Consider the following 16,486-nt stretch of genomic DNA (forward strand, 5'->3'; position numbering starts at 1 on the left):
TGATGGAAAATATTATCTCGGAGTAAGCCAGAGGGATCAAATCCAGACTCATATGTAGTATTCTTACTAATCGTGTACATAAGTCAAGCACAACGTACTCTGTCTATGGTTAAATCATATAAGACAAAACCCAAACTTCTACTTGGATTCACAAAGCCAACTATAGTCTATACCACTATACCAGCAATAATAATGTTTGAGGCTAGTATGGTGACTCTTAATAAAAATGAAATTGGTAGCAAATTAACTATCAAATGAACAACAAATTTGCGTTTGGAGTACTGGCATGAAAACGTTTTTAATTAGCGTTTAAAAAAACGAAATCAGGAGCCTTTACTGCTTTCAGACAGATGTGCCTTGTCCACTGTCAGTACGACCCACCAGTATGGAAAGGGATATACACGAATAGTAGTTCTGGATATAGACAGGCAAATGCTCTTTTGAGGTCTCAAGTCCTCCAGTCGTGGGTCGTACTGACAGTAGACCAGACACCTCTGTCTGAAAGCAGTAGAGGCTTCTCAGTTCATTTTTTGTTTTTTTTTCAAAACGTTAGTTAGAAACGTCGAAATTTTCAAGAGTTGATAATATTTTTGACTTGCATAAAACTTTCCAAGGTAGGGACATTATTGAATGTTAAATTAAATAAATATTAAAAAATATTTTTGGAAAGGGTTTTTTCTGTCAATACGACGTCTAGTTATCTTATATGAAAATAGCTTTCAATATCCTTCACTTTTCCAGTGGTCTTTTTGATTGTGCTCCAATTGTCGGGGTTTTGAAGACGTCAGATATCTAAACCGGTCTATATTATTCTCCTGAAATAGGTCGCCATGCCTTTGATGTTTTTTGTTGCTGGTATGGCAGACTTTATCCTTATTTATACTGAGCATTGTATACATAAGATCTGTTGGAAAAGTCTGAGAAATTGGTAAATAAAAAGCACAATTTACATTTATTCATAAACTATCATCATTAAGTCTTCATAGTAGCTTTCATTTGTAGCAATGCACATACACAGTGTGTACTCTAGCGTTCGAAACACCTTTTCCAGCATTTTATGTTGTGGCTTCCTATACATTTTAGCTTTTCATTTCGATGGGCTGAAAAATCCATACACACGAGGCAATTTCAGTTTCGGGAACGACACACTCCCCACGATGATTATGAAGATTTTTTTATCTGGGCCACGTACTGTGATAATCGTAAGCTATGACGTTCAGGAAAAATCCTTGATTTGTGAAATTTGCCGCTGTCTGTAGGCAAGTAGAGAAGCAATATTTTCTTGTTTCCTCTTTAACCTTCCGCACAGCAATAAAGACGACTATATGGGAGAATATTTTGCCGGCATTTGACAAGTACCATCGCTGCTGACGTGTCATCAGCCTTTCGATTGTATGCTCTGGATTCAAATCCTAGACTCTTTCATGGATTCGACTGCTTTTTTCTTTGACGTCTTGCCAATATTTACATTCCCAAAACTATCATGTCCATCATCATCGTCTAGTAATGAAAAATGGTGCCTTTTAATCAGCTTGAACCATACATTTTTCCTTCTGTCGGTGGGTTCTGTCGCCTTGACATCTCCATTAAACGCATAAAGAAAGGTCAGGAATGCTCATTTTTATTGTCTTATAATGACCTGGAAACTTTAGGTTTAATCCATGGGAGCTTATCTGACAACTCAATAGTATTACTATGTCATTCAATTTCACTCGATTTAATCCTTGTTTCATAAGAAAATTCGTCTTAGGATAATGGATGTATTAATTGTTATCGGGTTTGCTTTTTTCTTACCACGTTTTCATAACTTTTGTTGAAGACGTTACAGTCATTCCAGGTTGTCTTGCAGTTTTTCTTTTTGCTGCCAAGGGTAATTTACAGTCCCGGAATAGTATTTGCGCTTCTCAGATACATTGCCAACCACATCTTATAATTTCATCTCTATGAATTGTGGCAAATCTTGGAAATTCAGGCTGCAATAACCAACCGGCTATCAGCTTTATAAACCACCTTAACACGCATATGTGATCGACGACTGTGAGAAGCTCCTTTTACTATTTTCCACTCCATATCCAACATTTCCGGTTGATTGTATGAGTCGAGTTAATGAAATAATTCTTCCTTTCAACAATAATTTTTATTGTTTAGTACTTTTTTTTTAAAAAAAGAAAAATCTATCTAAAAATAAAATTCATCGGAAGAGTAGATTCTCAAAGATTAAAATCTTTGATTAATCCTATATTCATATTTCTTAACGTGTACTCATCATCAGCAGCGATTGTTCCCTCTAGAAAAATGAATGGATCAATTCACCATCTCCTGAAACCATTGTTATTATAAATCACCGCTAAATATCAAACATTTCCTGGCAAATATTTTTCGCATAAACGAACTCAACAATTCTTCCACTACATCACCGGATGTTTTGCCCAAAACATTCTTCATATATGGAAGGAAGCTTCCATGCAGATAATTTGCATTAAATTATAGACGTCTAATGTAATTATAACATTTACGCATTTATACGAAATACAAGAGGGTCTTATATAGGGAATTGTGTCGCTGCTTCGCTTGTAAAATTTCATACGTCAAAGCTTTCCTTTGAAGGTTGTGTGTTTATGAAAGAAAAATCACGAAACAGGGTTAAATGCTTCTCGTGGATATCGTAGACGTGAATTGAATACTATAATTTTACAAGTAGTCCATTATGTTTGAAATGATTTTTAATGATTAGATGTCTTGTAGGTGTTATTTTATGCGATTGTCGGTCAGATGGTCGTAAAGTTTCTGTTGGTTTTGGTAAATGCTAGTGGTTTTCGCAAGAAAACACTCCTTTATTGCGGACCAGGTTATAGATTTGCAAATAATTTTCTTATTTAATTGATCTGCAAAGTCATTTATTTGTGGAATAGTTTTTAAAGACAGAAATGTTCATTGCATCATTGAAAAGTTATTTGATTTCAATCGACATTTGTTTTTACTTCACGTTTATCCTTCAAGTTTTATATTTGGACATTTAGGAAATTAAACACGAAATGGATAAAACAGAAGAGGGTTTCCTGTAGCGTAATGTTCCGCCTTCTTTAATCGAATCTATAATATAAAACATCTTTGACTGCATCTTGCTAGCATTTTTTGATCAAACTATTTTATTTGCAAAAAGTATCAAATTGTAACTTTTCTATTTTACTTTCTAGTTATTTTTGGTATTTTTTTTAAAATTTTTATGGATTCTTTTAATTTATTAAAAAAATTGTCAATAATTTCCATGATTTAGGAATATGATAAATATAAACATTTCTAGCTACACAACCAGACTCTTCCAAAAAAATTGGAACAATACTGGAATTTCAACTCTGCCTGGAGGATGAATAAAAAAATACCTATCTTTATTTTACAAAACTTTGTCATCATTATGGTTACTTTATTATTTCCGCTTAGTTTACTTTAATTTTTAATATAATTTCGGTTGAAGTTTGCTCAATTTTTTTGAGTTTTCTTTGTTACTCATTTTATGTTTGTTATAAATGAAAAGTTCTAACTCTTAATTTTCTTTCTTTTCTTCCAGGTAAGTGTTATCCACGAAAATACAAAAATGAAAAATGGCATCGTTGTAAGTATTCTTTAGTCGAAGTTTGCTAATAATCGCTGTTTTCACATCTTAGAAGATTTTGCCGTTCATTGCTTGAACCTATCATTGTTGATTCCCAATTTTCAAATTTCAAATGCCAACAAACTCTCAAGAGTGTTATAAGGCAAGCGACGATAAGGGCAGATGTGAATAGGAGAGAAAATCATTCTATAATTTCTTTAATAAAAAAGTCCGTCGTAGCTATAAACCAAACTAAATTTACTCTGAAAGCTTCCCTGGGAGAAACATATTTACTAGAATGAAGGTAACTAGATAGATTAATCTCATTTTGATAGTGTCAGTAGCTATTTTGCCTCGTTGATAAGTTTCTCTGTATAGATAATAAGATACTCCCAAAGACTTATCGAATATAATAAAAAGAAATTGCATTGGTTTTGCAACATTGGATAGAGTCATACAAGAGTACTGCAATGTCATTAGAAGAACTGAAGGATATGTTTCGTATTCAATTCTCTAAGCTGAATTTTGTGTATGCAAGTTATATAAATGAAAATTTCAACTTTAATCCAGACTACACAGTTCAAATCTGAATATCTTTCTGATTGTATGATAAAAAAGGCATGCTAAGCACACTTGAAAAATAACATCACGCCCCTGCTCTATGCATAAGACGAGAGACGGAGGATGAAGACCACGTCGGGGATAGCACAAGAATCCATCTCACAATAGTCTGCTAAGACTCGACTTGCCAGAAGAGTGGCACCGGATCGGTTACACAGATGATACTTCGGCACTTCTTGCGGGGCATCGCGCGTAAACGAGGCTTGGCATATTGATGTGATGGATAAGGATTTTGATGACGGCTCATGAATTCAGTTTCGCCCTGTAAAAGCCGAAGTATTCATTCTGAATAAAAGAGTCAAAACAAACGGTTAAATGCCTTGGATTAAGACTCGACTCGAAGATGCGCTCTTTCGAGTAAATCAATCATGGAGGTGATCATAGAAGTACTTGTCGTTTTCATCCTTGGTAAGAAACTCGTGAAGAACGGCAGCACACACTAAATGAATGTCAACTTTCTAGACAAAACGAGTGAAGATGCAGATGGACTATGAGGATAGTGGACGGCACCAATTACACCTTTTTTCTTGTGGAATGAGATTCTTCCACAAGTTTATACAGACATAGGGTATCTCTCTGCGGGAAACACTGTCAGAGAGATGCTGACAGACGAACTCGTATTTGGGTTCTTGTTGCGTAGAAGATAAAGCTTTCTTCCTGTTTGCCTTATTCGGCTTTAAATTAGTTTAGTTCCTTACAGTTTTACACAATGTGTAACGCAAATTGCCTTTCCTCATTTTACCAAGTGCATACCTCCTCGATTAATCGCCAAAGATCACGAGCTATTTCTCTTAAGATTCGTTTTCTCCCTAGACTGGTCGACTGTTCTGCGCTATCTAAGGAGATCATGCGGCCTTTACACTGCCACATATATGCCCTTACTGGATCATAATCATCCATATGAGAAGTCAACAATTAGTAGCTTTAAGGAGTTTATTGTGTCAAAGGTTGAAATTGGATAGTAAGGAAGTTGGGGTTGGAGAAATTAACTAAATGTTTGTCTGTAGGAGGAAAATAAGATGATAACAACAAGATGTGCTGCTTTGATGACGAGGAGTAAATCGAATGAAGACCCGGAATCAGACTGTGAATAGTAAGACCTTTGGACACTGCATATGAAAAAAGATTGCTCCAATTGCAATTTAAATTTTTTATGTGGCTATTAAGGCAGTTACGTCCTGGTGAATACCCGCCGTGTCGGCCTAACTCCACGGTCTTCTTAAGACACGGATTGGTGTGATGACCACAATTAGTGTCCCGCTGTGACAATCCCAACGGTATCAGTTTATAATAAGTGTAGGCTCAACATTCATACTGATGGATGTAAGACCCACCTAAATGGCAAAAATGATCTCTTTTGGATAGTAAGAGCGACTTGTCATCTATAAGTCTGGTGTCCTCATTTAATGGATCAAATGTGAGTGGACGATTTACCTTGGCATTTTTATCGGGTTCTGAGGAATTGTTGAACTATAATAGTTCGTCTTTTATTGAAGAAGGCGCCGGTTACTAGCCTAAAGACAGTACTTGAGTCTAATAAGAATGATTCCAAGAAATGGCGGGCTTTCATAAGCGACCTTAAAGAAGTGAGGACCGTTTCCTTTTTACCCAAGTAGCACCATATATCATTGTTTCCAAACCCGCTGTAAGGGAAGATTTGCGTCAGTAATTGTTGGGCTATCAGAGAGTTCAGGCAACAGCGAAAGTTGTTGCTCTCGCTAGTTGGGAAATGCGGTCTGGCAATCAATATTATCACACCACAGGAACTTCAGCTGCCGAAGTTCATCAGAAATGTTGATAGTTTATGGACCTACAGTAGTAAGTGTATGAAAGGTTGATCTGTGGTCTGATAGGCGTGCAACGACGCCAGACAGCTTTTGGGTTTATCGAATTAGTGGATAGCGGCGCAAAACCGAGATGTCTGGAGTTCCTTACTAAGGAAGGCCTAAACCGGATACCGGTTCTTGCGCCGTTGATGATATGAAAGCTATTTTTTCAAATTTGTGTTTGCCATTAGAGAATCAATATTTGTTGATTTTTCATCCTTTCGCTATTGTAAAATCTTTAGGACACACCATAATTAAATTTTGAGGAGAATATAATGCATTTTTCGAAAAATTGAGTGAAAAATATATCAACTGCCATCAATTTCTACTGGTTAAATAAGAACAATAAAGATATGAAGCCACAGCTGTGAGACCGTTGATAATTTCTCCTATCTAGGGTCAAAAATCACAACCGATAACAGCTATGCCGATAAAATCCGCACACGGTTGTTAGCAGCTAACAGACCCCATTTCAGCTGATAATTTGTCGTTCGAGAGAAGAATCCTCCGAAAATTATTTGTCCCCCTACATAAGGATAGAGGATTTCGTAACCTATATAACGACGAAATGTATGAGCGACAGGTTGTGAATAAAATTCGGCTCAATAGGTTGTGGTGGGCGGGTTATTCAAACCGTATGGGTGAGAATGATCCAACCCGGAAAGTTTGTATGGGTCGATGGTAGAAAAAGAAGACGTAGAAGATCTTGCCTCAGATAGAGCGATGGCGGTCAGAGAGCTTTTAGGGATATGAAATTGGTGGACATCGGCGCAAAACCGGGATATCTGGAGTTCCTCACTAACGGAGGCCTAGACCGAATACAGGGTGTTGCGCCATTGATGATGATGATTGAGAGGGTGAAATGCTTCGCTGTTGGAAACAGTTTATCAATTAGAAACTGCGAAGTCGTCATTAAATTGGTCCTCTGAAGATTGAATTTGGTAAAGGATTTCTTCGTCTGACAGTAGCTGAAAAATCCTTGAAGCCACTATGTGATGTCCCAGTTTGTAAACGCACCTGCCTCTAATTTTTCCGAAAGTTCGTGCACAAATTGGGGAAGTCAATTCTAAAGTCAAGTTGGCTTCCTCAGAATGGTCAACCATGACTTCAGAAGAACACTGGATGGTGTTACATTTCAATTTATTTCAGCTGTGAGTTACATTAAAAATGGGATGCTTGGCACACAAGCTTGTGTGGGTCAATCGAATTCCTTGTTCTTTTGATATTTCTGTTTCAGGGGCATATTTTCGGTTGAATACACAAACGTGTGGCAACATCCTCCAAATAACTGAATTTAATCCGCATTATAGACTTGCTCTGGTTGGAGAACTAATTTTTGAATTTTCAACTTAAATTGCTCCAACGATTCTGTTGTGAGCTTATCACTTGCATAATCGCAGTCGTTCTCTGTTAAGGTTTTGTGTGAAGGAAAACCTTATTAAAATCGATTCAACGTCTGTCTGCATGTCTGTCTGTCACACCCGATTTGCTCGACTGAGCGGATTGCCACGAAATTTGATGATTACATGTAGTTTGTGTGTCCCTTTACATACGGCGAGTGGCACCATTTTGTGTTGAGTTTGAAGCGGGCTCCCCATACATGCGAAAGAGGGTTTTTTTTTTTTCACAAAATATGGTCGTGGGTATCAAATGAAAGGGCTGAATTAGTACTTAGGGGGATAGAGCCCAAAATGTGTGCCCCAAAAAGTGAAACAGGTCTCGTTCTCAGAACCTATCCAACCGGATAATCCGAAAAAATTACAATGATGCATCTATATGAAATCTAAACTTCAAAATACAGTTCTAGAAATTTGCCGGAAAATCCCTTTTAGTTCATCCCAAAAGACATCAGCATAGGCGATAATATAGGACACAATTCTGGAAAGTTTGAACTCGATCTAACTATTATTAACAAAGTTATAGAAGGTTAAAGTTTCGCATTTCAGGTAAATTTATTGCACCCAAAGACGTGTATGACGTTATTATCATATGAAGTGAACTTATATGAATGGCGGGGTAAATTGGGACGTTTTAGTTTTGCTTTTTTGGTTTATTTTAGTTATTTGCAAATAAAGCTTGCAGGTAGTGAATAATATAATAGACATAAGTGCACCTGGTTACCAGCGGTTTTTAATTTATCTACGTAAATTAAAAATCGCTGGTAACCATATGCTTTTGTGCACAGAGTAAAGTGGAAATGCGTAAAGATGCGTTACAGCAATTCATCGTCATGCGATAACAGATGATGTTTGTTTATTTAGGATAAACACAGCATTTGTAGAGTTATATGTAGAGTTTGCCAAAATATGACGAAATATTTTGTATGCTAAGCTACGATTGGAAAATAGTGCATAAAGAGTTTCTCACATAAGATGAACACAAAACCATCATACCCGAAGCGCCTAGCTTCCGGTATCTCGACTTGTTTATACATTAGCTAGCCTTGACCAAGCAGGTACCTGCATATATTACCCTGTGATATTGCTTGAATCCGCAGAGGGTTCCTTGATTTACTACGCACCAGATTAACTGGAGCAAAGTCCCATCGAGAACTGATAAACAACAAACAAGAATAAACTGTTTGGATGGTCTATGTTATGCTTCACAAACAGGAAACATATAGACGTTAACATTGTTGTTGTTGTCTGGAGCACTCCTGTTGTACCCATATTTTAAAATGGCTTTGAAGATGTCAGAATTAACAAACCAATTCAGTGTTCAACCCACTCGTTTCCTGATCAAATAAAGGTCATTCGCCGGCAAAAATAAAAATGCTATTTTGTTGTGGACAAAACCTGCAAGAGATTACCATATTCACAACGTCTGGAGTTCAATTTGAAAAGACGAAGAAATGAAGACATAAAATGTATAACTGTGACGTAAAGTGCATTATATCATATCATTAGATTGAAGTTACTCCGCATTTCTAATATTTCAACCCAGAGTTTTTCGCAAACCCAAGTTACAAATCTTATAACATTTCCGTTCTTTATTCACTTTTGTGGGAGTGTGAAGATATTCAAATCTTGAATCTTCTTTCGTAGTTTGTTTAAATAATTCATTCTTCTGCTGGGAATTTTCATCTGTTCTCATACCTCTCGTCCATAAATCATGCGCCTTATATGCAGGTCAAAATATATTTGATTATCCCCGGGCGATTTATGTGACATAACCAACAATTTAAAGAATTTGTGGCGAACATGTCGGCCAGTTTGATCACTGTCGCGATTAAGGACACAACACAACATTTGCATAGTGGCAGCAACAAAATGGTCTAGAAGGTTAGCGACTCTCACGAGCTACAGCTGTGACTAACACAAAATTGCATATTTCAAATAATTTGTTGCAACAATTTTGAATGCAAACGTAATCCTCTTGTTTTCGTGTTTTATTGTTACTATCGCTCCTGCACACATGCCACCTAATCATCTCAGATCATGTGTGTGCTACAGTCGATGATGGAAATTATTGCCAAAGATATTCTAATTAACAATTCTGCATGCATCTCGCTGTGTTTCGTTGGAAAATATGTTGTCATGCCTCATTACACAGTCTAGTGCGGTGTTGTTTCACGCTTTTCACATTTGCACAGTGCATAGTATCTGATTATTTTCATTATTTTCATCGCCGTACCTTTACAGTATTTTCATGTATTTTTTCCACAATTAAAGCGTTTCTTAGTTTTCTCGGTGAGAAGCGAGGAGAAAAAAATATTTTTCTCGATTTCGCGGCCATTAAAACGTTTTTTTTTTATTTCGTTGGTTTTTTTTTGTGGGTTGCACTCTAGTCGCACAGTGAAGGCCGCGTGAAATGTTTTTTCTTGTTTTACAACACGTGAACTTTGTCTCTGAAAAGCCTTGGCTTAACATGAAAATTGGCGTAAAGTCTTTATTTTATTATATTCATTTTTATCGCAATTCACTACCTTATGTTAGTGGGTTGTACGTAGTAACAATAATAAGGTTGTGCTGATAGTCAAAAGATAAGGAAAAAGTAAAACTGATCAAATGCACTATTTGAAGGGTATTTACTGTAATTTGAAACGAACATTAATTTTTGTAATTAGTTAAGGTCCGGGTGTGGTCAAATAGGTACAATCAAAAATCAAAATGAAATATACTGAAACTTGGAGTATTGGCTAACAAATTATTCTATATAGGATCTACAGTGGATAACGAATTAAGTCGGCATGAATGGGAGGAAATTTGCAATGTGTTGTTCATGAAGGGTCGCTATGATGATAGATAGTTCAGAGGCTCTAGAGGGAAACTAAGTCATCGAAAACTAAGTTTAAACTAGAGACCTTTTGTAATGGAATGGGTAGCAATGATGCCTTATACATGTTGGTTTACTCTTACTCTCCAAGCAACATGTCTGTTCTTCTAATTTTCAGAGTTTTTAAGGAGGTGAGCTGCGCTTTTTTATCTGTTTGGCTGTTGCCATAAACCCCTATGTGGGTCATAGCGCATCCACCACAAGTTATATCGCTGCCGGTTTCTGGAAATACGCATTAGTTGCCTCCACGATTTTTCGAGAAGCTTGCATTCCTCATCGGCCATCCCAGGATAGGGGATTCCATTGCATAACTGGTAATGGATTTTTGGGCCGTGATTCTGGATACATGAGGTCGAGCGTTGTCATGAAGAAGACCACCCCATCGATGTTGAGTAATCTAGGCCATTGAATACGGGATTTCCAATGCATCGCTATTACCTTCTTCGAATGAAGGTTCGGTTTTGGCATGTGTTTTTAGCCTCACCGATATCTAGCCATTGTGTTTATCTACGACGGTTGTCGTATAATGTTCACTTTTCATCACATACCACTATTTTGTGAAGAAAGGGATCCTTTCTGTTATGGGAGAGCAGTGTTGCAAGTGCTGGGAAACTGTTGAATAGTATGCGCCCAATTTCTCTGTAATGTTTCTTACAGGTGTATGTATGTCAGATTCCACCACCAAGCGCAGCTCGTCGTTATCCTTTGCCCTGAACGAAATCCCAAGACGTCTGTTTTTTTTTCAAGTTAATTACTGTAATAGATGATATGACTAGTCACTAAGTGATGGAATGTGGTCTATATGAGATTGTTGAGCTGTTAAGGATCACTTCTCAGAACGGAAGCCATTTGTGAAAAGTAAAGCTGGTGTATCTGATTTATTGGCCTTTATGACATTGCATTGAGAAATTTGATGTGAGAATTATTGAGTGAAATTGTTTTGAAGTATCTAGCTACAATGTGTAATGATATGCAGCTTAATTTTCGCAGGGAGTAACGTTGACTTAGGTCGAAACAAAAGGAAATTCTCATATAAATTGATGTTGAACGGACCCGAAAAGTTCTCATATCCATCTTGTTCTTTAGCCTTTTTCAAAAGCAAGGCCGACTCGTCCTGATTGGTTGCGCCATTTAGTTCCGTTAAAGGCCTGATCTGGATGTAATCGCGAGGTTTTCAGATCACCATCCAGCCTGTCAAGCTACGGTTGGTTCGGCCAACTTTTTGGTCGTTTCCCATCGACTTCGATGTTCAGACCATTCTTGGTAAGTGAATTGTCGTTAGCGCGAATTACCATTTAAGACGCCTCTCTCTTAATTTTTTACGATCGGCGCTTGTTACAATCCCAGTTGGGAGCAACTGGTTTGTCCCTAATTTAATCAAGTTTGTAGCAAGCACTGACAGAAAGAGCGAGTTTTTTTTTTTCAAATTTAGGACAACCCACAAACTCTGAAATCACATCATTACAATCGACAGTTGGGGTCTATCGCCAACGGAGCTTGTTTTGACCGCACATTAAATGTTGAGATGGCATTGTTTGATGATGCGTTATCGTGGAGCAAAATCCATGACTTGCTTGCCCACAAATTCTTTACAAGCTGTCGAATTGCTCCACGCAAAGATTTCATAATACCTAAAGAATAGTCCGTTTTGACTATCTATTCTTGTGGCATAAATTCATGATGCATAATACCGTTCTGATTGATGAAAACCGTGAGCGACACCTTGTTTCGACGAAGATTACTTTTTTTCGGTCCCGGCTCATTCGTAATACGCCATTCACTCGATTCCTGAATTACGTGTCGTAATCCTAACCCCTTGTTTTATCTTATGAAGTTTAGCTCAGATTGAGTCATGGAAATTATGCCTGGTTTTTTAATACCAACTTTGCCACAAGAGCGGAAATCTAAATCACTAATCAAAATGTTTTGAACAGATCCCTAAGTAATGTTCAAGTCTTGTCTGTATGTTTGGTTTGTAGTTGTTGGCCAACCTTCACTTTATCGATAGTTTCATCGTTGACGAGCTCACGATCGCTTCTCAATTGTTGATGCAACTAATAAACGATGGTTTCCTTTAAATTGCCTTTACCGAAACACTTTTCTAACATTTGCAATATTCACACATCGTCGAATGCCAGTACGAAATTTAATACAAACTCGTTGTTTCAGGTTTATTTCTTTTTTTAAAATTGTAAAGAATCGAATCGAACGAACGCCAAATTGGGGGGAAAATATCAGTAACCTAACAAATAAATAAAAATAAAACTTAAATCCCGTCAGTAGGAGCGCCAAATTCCTGGATTTTTTTTTATCAAGGTATAATAGTATTAAGTTTTTTGTGGATATTTCCTTGAAAACTTTAGCTTTGAATCATAAAAATTCTGTCAGGCAATGCAAATGAGCTTAGATTAACATCTCTCAAGCGTGTCCTTTCTACGTACCACCGTCTCTGTTATTTTCCTATCTCGCCTTTCCGCGTACTCGATGGTGATTCATCTGAGGTGACTTTTGCCACGAAGCCTTATTTTCGGAAGGCATATGCTCCAGAAGAACTCGTGGATAATCTGAAATAATAAAAACTTGTTGTTTCGTTTTCGTTGGTGTGAATATTTATATTGAAGAACTTGTTAGCACTGATGAAGGGAACAAGTGGTTCCCGAAATATCAGTATTTGCAAGAATAAATATTCACACCAACAAGAACAAGAAACAAGTTTTTATTATTTTAGATAATTAATCGTTGGAAACACCGCATAATTTTACTCAGATCGTGGATAATGTGCTCTCGGTACGGTTATTTGCAGTTGGCTCCTTGTTGATTTTGATTATGCCCGTATCGCAGGCAGAGCCCCTTGCGTGAAGTTACGCTTTATAATTCAGAGCCGCATCCGTCAACAATGAAGTAAATGCTGAGTTTTTACACGTTGTAAACCAGTTCCGCTATGCTACTCACAGCGGTTCTCTGATTGTGGTCCGCAAATCAATTCAGGTTTGAAGGATACCGTAGGATTATGCCTCTCGTTGAATTCCCAGAACCTTTATGTTGGATTCCTTTCTAAATAGGACTCTTGCCGGACTATTATTCAAACGATCCATTCTAACCATGCGAGACGGAGGTGGGAGGAGTTTAAAGTGTAAAACAAGAATATTCTTAAGTGGAACTGTTGGGCGCCTCTCGTGTAAATTCAAAGCGATTTACCTGAAGCTGCATAAATGTAGAGAAGCTTCGAACCAGTATGGTATGCTTCAATTTTAACAATAGTCGACAGTGCCCGACAAAAAAATGTCTGCTCTACGAGTGTGAAACGAAATCCAGGTTCAAAAAGTTTTTTTCGGGTTTATAATAGGGCTCGCGAATAATTCTGTGCTTCATGTGATTGCATGTGAAATTCTTTTTATTTACACCAGCAGAAGTTCTATTCAAAGGATACGGTGGAAAGAAAAACTGAAATTTTGAGAGAAAGTGTACGTTCGTCGAAGTTTTGAGTGTTATTAGTAAAGGACGCAAAACATCGAAAACAAACAAATATGCAAGCAATTTGTTAAAAAAAATTTTTAATGAAAATTGATAAATGAAGGTTCCTATAAATGCCAAATTAGAAGAACGCAAGTCGGGCAGGCATCGATTGGTATAAATTTTCAGTAAAATGGTCCGGAATTTCACTAAACCATATCGTTTCTACTGTTTTTTTTTCTAGATTTGCTGCTCAATGTTTGTTGCATTCACTGCTTCATGAATGACTTTATGCCAAGCTCCCCTTTCCAAGATGTTACCTGTGAATAAGAACCGTATTGAGAAAAAAACACGAATTTTTTATTCGTTTACTTACATTACGAGCTGCACGGGGCCGAATTGTCCTGAAACATTACTTCACCAAGTGCTCATGTAGTGCTTCTACCGTGGGAACAAGGCAATTTTCGATAACTTTTTTGTACTTTTCTGCATTGACAGCACCACCTAGAAACGAAAAACGACCATTTGCTTTGGATGTTATGCATCCCCATTTCAGTACTGAGGAAGAATGCCGTGCAGTTCGTACAACACATTGATGGTTTTATTTCTCTTCTATTCTTCTTTACACTGGGGATGGACTGTCAGATCCCAGCAAATTGAATTTGGACTCATCACCTCGTTGCAATGCCCAATTCAGCCTTTTTTCGTTCAAATTGGTGTTTTTGCTGGTCTTCGCTCTAAGCCTCAATCCATTCAATTGTCTCTGAACCATTCTCACACTAACTAGAATATTTTCCTTTTAAAACAATTAAGTGCGTAATTGAGGAGCAGTTGCAGATGTATCTCGCAAGCGTGATCGCAGTAATGACAGTTTTGGCCGGGAGTAATCACATACTTCCTCCCGCTCCCTTATTTGCGCCTCAGCCTGTCACCTCTGGTATGCTTTTGAAAAAAAATCTAATATTTGCCTTAGAACAATTGATTTTTCTCCCTATTTCGCTTTACTTTTCCTCAACACTTAACTTTTACCTTCTTTATATGTTTTTTTACATAAAATTAGATGTTTCACTCTTTCGTTCCAAATCTCCATGTAAACTGATACTGAACCAAATTTGAATGTGACAATTCTTTTGTAACACCAACATTTAACTTCCCAAAACAGACGAGGCTAAATATTGTCTATTAAAAAGCTATAATCATAAAAGTATTGAGTGCGAACATTTTTTTTTTTGCCGGGAACTGTATACATAAAAATTTCAAGTGAGGAGCTCCATGTCACTTATGAAGATTTGCTAAGGAAGTGTATATACAAAAACGTTTATCCCTTGTAGCGCTTGTTACATTACAAAAGGAGTGCAAAATTGAAAAGTTTCGTGCAAACCCTGCGATAATTAGCAAAGTTGTATTAAAATTTGTGGTCAATTCTTTTCTATGAAAAATGAAAGCCACAAATTTTTAACATCATTATATTATATTAGTATATCATGCCCTGAAGTTTTCGTGTATAATCACTAAAATCTATTAATTCCTCCGAAAATCCGAGGTTTATAAGTTTTGAATACCCCAGTAACTCCTCTGAATATTACTTGGTTGGGCAACCTCTCGGTATCGTTGTACAGGTTTCTAATTCCGGTTCGGCATGTTTCTATACTTTCTATTTCTATACTATCCCAGCTTATCACTTGCAACATTGTCCCATTGAAATTCAAGAAGGAACTATACGATAAACAATTCGGGAAACCGGAAGCTGGACGCTTCAGGTGTGAAAGGCTTTGTGTATTTGTTTTATAAAAACATTTGAGGGGGTATTTGTCCCATTAGTACGTAGCACGTAATATATGCATAAATTATGTGAGAATATCCACTTTCGGGTGATATTGACATTCAAAGTTTTGAATTTGCACAGAAGTGACAATTTAGACCTATTAAAACTTTGTCAGTAATGATGCTATTTCCTCCAAACTTGGCAAGATCATGCTCTATGTTATAACCTATATTTCGCGGTGCTAGGATGTAATTAAAGGGGGTTCTGCAGCCACTTTCTGAAAATTATAGTAATATTAACTTTATTTGAATAGATATCGGTATGGAGAGTAGCCACCGTATAGTGGCAGAAATGCTTTATCTCAGCCCTCCTTTGACTTTTACGTTTTTATCGAAGGATTAATGGAGGTAGTTTCATTTGGCGTAGCATCCTTGCCTTTGGACCTAGGGCACGAAATCGGTTCCTGATCAGCAATATCGAGTTGCGCGGATTTTTTTTTGAGCTTTCGTGAGTGTTCTTCCGACCAAGTTATTTGTGATTGGTGGAGTTACGATCCTTGGCTAGATATGTCTTTTCTTGTGCCGATATCCTTTCCCTTGAAAGAGTTTAGATGTATTTATTTTTCAAAGCTCACCGGACTTTTACCTTTTGGATTTGATTCACTGAGTAATCATTATAAAGGAGGCGCACTTGTGGCGAAAGATCTTAAAGAGTCGTTTCATGCAACTTGATTTCATTGCAGTTTTATTGCCAGTTCCAATTCATTGTCTATTATTTTTCGTTCTCTTCAATAATTCAGCCTAAATATCATATTTCTCGCATCAATTCGAACAAAGCCATTATCGTGATAATTATGTGTGTAAGTAGCTACTCAACTAAGATTAACATCTTATTAGGTTTCTCCACTTCTCTCCCTAATTTTGCCATGGAATTGTGTAAACTCGGTGAATTTTT

At 37.1% G+C, this 16,486-nt stretch overlaps 1 protein-coding gene across 1 annotated transcript in view; it reads left to right on the forward strand.

Moving 5' to 3' along the window:
- The window catches only part of LOC119656678 (death-associated protein kinase related), a 202,887-nt gene that overhangs the window by 127,195 nt on the left and 59,206 nt on the right, over nt 1-16,486 (forward strand). The gene's annotated exons all lie outside the window — the stretch shown is intronic.

Source organism: Hermetia illucens, chromosome 5, assembly GCF_905115235.1.
Source record: "Hermetia illucens chromosome 5, iHerIll2.2.curated.20191125, whole genome shotgun sequence".
NCBI classification, from domain to species: domain Eukaryota; kingdom Metazoa; phylum Arthropoda; class Insecta; order Diptera; family Stratiomyidae; genus Hermetia; species Hermetia illucens.